We start from the raw sequence: 6,000 nt of genomic DNA, 5'->3' as shown, positions 1-6,000 counted from the left end.
TAAGAATTAAGGTAAAAGAAATAAAATTAACTATTTATTCTATCCAATGCTTTTATATTTATTAGATTTTATACTACCTATATTTATTCAATTTTAAATCAAAAGAAATAAACATATTCCGGGCTTATTTTTAAATTATTATAAAATTATTATATAATAGGTAGCCATTAGGTGCTACCTTTTTTATTTGTTAAATTAATATAGAAAATCCAGGGAAGTCTTATATTGCTAACTTTTAGATTAGTGTAACAAAATGAAATAAAATATTCGTTTGGATTGATAAAACATGGAAACGGAGTTTCTTTTAGTTATTTTCTAAATTACGTATTTTTATTTTTCTCAAAAGAAAAAGGAACGAAAATTTGATTTATCATTCATGGTTGTCTCTTTTTTTGTGCTACACTTACTACTACCATTCACTTTCCAATTATGATGCAGTCATATGAAGCATAGTTTCTTTTTAGTGCCTTCATTTAAGGTGAAATACAAAATTCTTTTAAGGAGAGAAAGAAAAAAAGTTTAAATTCTTTATAGTTGAAAATAAGTTTATGTGTAAATTAATTTTATTCTTATATAATTTTAATTTTTTTTAATCTATGCGTAAATTAATTTTAACATATTAAGAAGTTAATGTTATCATTTTAATATTTTTTCTTTTAAAACCGTGTGAAATTCATTGAATATTTGTAATATAATATTTTAATTCAGGTGTAGAAAATACAATGGAATTAATTATTTTTTTATTAGTTTCATAATTAAAGAAAGAGTAAAATATAAATTACATAAACATTCATTAATTTGTTAATTATTTTAGCTGTGATCGGAAGAAAAAAAAAACAGTTACAAAGCTTGTATAGACAAAAACTACTTTGATATTATTTTTAGTACTGGTTTTTCTGTTTGACATGACAAGGCCTATTCCCGCCATGAACCGATCCTTTAAGACTTAAAATGGGTCCAATAGAACGATGACTACTGTAACGTTTTAGGGAATTGTTTTTCCCATTTTTTTATTTATAAGTTTTTTCTACAATATTTATAGCTCAAAAACATAATTTTTTGATTTAATTTTCGTTTATTAGTATAAAATATGTTCTTCGAAACGTATTTAACACTTTTATTAACTAAGTTAAAAATATATTCTTTAAGTATTTAATATTCCAAAAATTAAATTTTAAAACATTAAAAAAGTAAGATCTGTAACGAATTTTCCCAAATATACTTATTAAAATAATGAGTTAATATAAACTGTTCAATGTCCAAAAAAAATTAATCAATTCAAATATGAAGTCATCTTAGAAGGCCTAAATATTAAAAATAATTTAGGAAGTGGAAGAAGGGTGTATAAGTCAAATAAAGGAGCAAAAATAAAAGTTTGGCTTTTTGTACTTAAACTTAAGTAGATGAAGTGCCTATTATGACCTGGTTATTTCATTACTTAATTAATTTATATTTAATAGAAATTTTATTTTATTTTTATGTTGGTACACCTTTGCTATAAATGGTTGTGATAAAACAAACCTACTAGAATGAAATAGGAAAAATAAAACTAGTCTTAGCCCATTCAGTTTAACTTGCACGCTTCACTTTCTGCCCAATCCCCATGAGCCCAAACTCTATCATTCTTTGGGGGTTTCTTTCTGCACCTACAATTTTTCTTCTGCACCCAAAAATCCAAAACATGTATCACCCAAAAATGCACTACCATACAAAGTGCTCATGTGCATTGCATTATTCTACTTACATTGCTCATGGATATTTGAAATTGTATATTATAATTTGAAAAAAAATCATTATTTCAAAATCATTTATATTACGGAAACATGTTAATACTACTGTTTTTATACTTTTGGAACCATTTGATCATCAAATCACCAATGCTAAATTTTACAAGATTTATTGAAAATAATCATGGTTAAATATAACTGAGCAGTTAATAAAAAAAAACAAAAAAAACCTTATCCTATTTGTATCAATGATATAGAAATTAACATGACTTATATATTGGCCTTGTCTATGGAAAAATATTCCACCAAAGCAATTCTCCCTCTTAAGATGGCACAATATGCATGTGCTTTGGATATGGTCACATGGTTGAATTACTAAGAACAAAAGGATAAAGGAATGACACAATCTGAGGTTGGAAGAAACGTCCAAGAGTCTGAGAAAAGATGACACTTTTTTTTTTAAAGTACAGATTCAAAGGTTCAGCACTATACAAGGTGGATCCCATTTTATCTGCTACTTATATTGATCAAGAGATGAAGAGAAACCCACGTCATGAATAAGAAATTGTGCTATTCATTGACATTCCAAGGATATTGGATCAATGTCACTTCACTTCATCAAATTTCACTCATTTCTATGGATCAATCTACTCTCTTCTTTCAAACACACCCACATTGTGGGAACCCCATTTTTTCTCTCATGTCTCTCTCATCTAGCCCTGCTATGCTAAAGTGGAACACCTATAAGCCTCATCATTTTTCTTTGAATTCATAATCATTTTGAATACAAATTCTAGTTTGAGTTGTTGAAGTCGTATGGATAATTAATGTATTAGCCGTTTTCGGTCGTTTATAGTTATTTTGATTTAGAAATTCAATATCTATAAATTATATCGTTGATTGCATGAATAAAACAATTATTAGATGTGAATCAAGTTTTTTCACTACGTGACTAACCGAATACAACACTTACTTTTTACCTAAGATATCGGTCAGATGAGTTAATGAAGCATTAAGAAGAAAACATTTGACGAGTGTTTGCATGTCAATATATTATGTAGGAGTATGCATTATTGTAGCTATAGTTTGTAGATATCTCTAATTGCTACAAACTACAGATAGTAGAATAACATTAAAATATAAAGGCTAGGACGATGAATTGTTCCTTCTATTTCAATTTTCATCTGTTGAAAAGTATCTGTGCCTACCTACCTTTTTCATTACAGAAGCATGCAATGAGAATCATATGGTGAGAAAATTTAAGACAAATAATGTTGTGGGCTTAAGGATGTTGATTTGTGATGGGTGGAGTTAACGACTTAACTTAAAGCTTGACCCTATTCTCAAATGTTATCTTCATTGCTGGTAACTGATTTGACAAAGATGTGTGGTGTCACATTGCATATAGCTAGGGCTATACATAGGTTATATATATTCCTAGGAAAAGTAATTAGGTTTAACGTTGGATGAATGGTTTGTTTTGTTTTGTTTTGTTATGAAGGATAATGAGAAATGAGATTGTTGAAGGTTGTGTTGGTGATGGAGGTAGAGAGAAAGAGAGAGTTTGGGAAAGTGGTAATTAATTGTAACATGTTTGGTTTGGAATCCGGAACATGTGTAGAGAGGAATGATTGAAGATTGGAAAATGAAAGTGGTGGTCCTCTTCGAGAGAAAGATCCCAGTGTTGATATATTTGGGAAGTACACCAAATCGGAAAAAGTAACAAACAAACAGTAGGATACACAACTATTCCATTGCTATCTTCCAATCTATTAATTCACACCTTTTATTCACAAAGATAAACTTCTATATCATGTGTGTTTTAATTACTCAGACACCTTTCAAGCTCTTTTTCAAATTATTAATAGATTAAGTTCTGATTAATCTGTTAATAGAATAGGAGTTTTTCTTTTGTTGTAACATAATATATATATATATATATATATATATATATATATATATATATATATATTCACTTTTTTATGTTAAAAAATAGTAAAATTATTATTGTTATAATTATGAAGGAAATAGAATAATTTTTATAATTTTATGTTAATAGTTTTGGTTTATTTTGTAGATCTTTTTTTTAATTATAGATAATTATTTCAATTTAAAAAATAGTTAAATTTAAAATAACGATGAAATCGAGAAAATTTAAATTTAAAACAACGGTCATATAAAGGATAAAATTGATATAAGGTATTTTAATTTAAAAAAAATACTATTTAAAGAGTAAAAGAGAAATAAAATGTGTACAAAAATCTCTTTTATACAATGATATAGAATAGTATTAGGGTTAAATATGTTTTTGTCTCTTAACTTTCATTCAAAATTTAGTCACCTTTTGAAACTTTAACCCAATTTAGTCTCTTAACAATCTTAGAAATGCGTGAGCTTAGTCCTTTAAATCAAATTGTAAGTTTTTAGATGTTTCAAATGTGTTTCTTAGCTAACATTGAAGCGAAAATGTGTAAAAGAGTGTAAAAACTCAAATATTATCTTAAAATACATTTGAAACATAAAATAAATTTAACAAAATCTAGTTAAATGGACTATAAATTTATACAAAGCTAAAGTTGACGACTAAATTGAGACAAAGTTTTCAAGAAAAATTAATTCCAATTTTCACTTAACATTAATGAACAAAAACATATTTAATTATTATTATTATTAAATATATTTTCAGTCTCTCAAATATAACACAAAATTATAATTGGTTCATATTCAAAATTTGATTTCTTTTTAGTATCTTTACTTAAAAAACAATAAATTTAGTTCCTCATTTTCAACTGCTTTAGATTTTGTCCCACAAGTTTCAATTACAATTTTCGAGCCGGACCGAATTGCAATGTTAAAATTTAATTTACGTTGTAGTTGAAACAAAGTTATTCCATTCTTGGAAGCTTAATTAACCCCGTCGTGTGGAAGTCCAATAATCAAAGACATTAGGGAACTTATCTAATATCAAACAAACTAACAAAGTTAGTTTTTCCTTTAAAAGCAAAGTAAATAGTTTTACATTCTTACTCAATATATTATTTATTACATTTAATAAAATATGTAAGTTACGCACAATAATTTCTTACACACACATCAATTTGTTCATAACAACCTCAAAAATTAATGATCAAAACTTTAATAAAAAAGAGCGAAAAAAGAAATCTCATCATGCAAACTAATTAAGTTGTACCTATATCTACTATAAGTTTATAAACTATGATAATTCTGTAATCCCTTTGTAGAAAAGAAAAGAAATGATGTGTGTTATACGAAAATGGACAATGATACTAAGATTCTTATTTTTTTACTTTCATCCTTTATTTTTTTATGTGATTTAGTGTAAATTATTGATTGATGTATTACTATCTTTTTTTAAACTAATCAATAACCCATCCTACGTCATGTCAGAGAGTAAAAAATAGAGTAAAAATATAATTTTTCATTCGAAAAAAGGTATATTGAGTGTGCAACGTCCTTGTTTCTTTCCCTGTCTAAAATGGTAGTGATGAGTCGTCATGCTCATGCACATGGTCACGCTCTCACGCACTCTACACCAGCCTGCATGACTTGCCCTTTTCATCTACGTAATAAAGTTGAGCACAGACAAACATCGTTTCCATCCCAATAACCTTCTCCTCCATTTAGCTGTTCACCATTTTTATGCACACAATCCCCAGAAGGACCATTCTTAATTAATCACTTATTCTCTTATATTCTCTCACAACAACCCTACTTCTATACCTATCGCAATTAACAAAACCTTCCTCTCTATAATTGCTTAAGCCGCCACATCTCTATCATAAATCAACCAATCATTATCTGTAACATCCATGAAAGCAACCTTACGTCCCAAACCTTCTTATTCTCCCTACTTCAATCTCTAATCCTTCTTCTACCCATTTTCTGCTCTCACCATAGGGACTCTCTACACCTACTTTAGCTACAAGTTTCGTTACTTTCTCCAAACTTTTTAATTCAAATATTCTGCATATATATATATATATATACACATTATTATTGAGTTTTTTATGCAGTGGAGAATATTATTATTAGGGCTTATCGATCTTATGGTCCTACATACACGTTCTCCTGACTTGAGGTTGGGATGGATGAGAGTTTGAAAGTGTGAAGGTTTTGTCTTCCTCCGCACAATAATTAGGTAGTTAAGCACAAAGTAGCAGTGTTGTATAATCATGTAAACTAATGAATGAGAAATGGTCCTGCACAAGAATAATATAGAAGAGTATTACATTACAATAAATCTTTTTGGACC

Source organism: Vigna unguiculata, chromosome 3, assembly GCF_037176805.1.
Source record: "Vigna unguiculata cultivar grain cowpea cultivar isolate G323 ecotype 2 chromosome 3, ASM3717680v1, whole genome shotgun sequence".
NCBI lineage: Eukaryota > Viridiplantae > Streptophyta > Magnoliopsida > Fabales > Fabaceae > Vigna > Vigna unguiculata.
Note: the sequence above shows the minus strand (reverse complement) of the source record.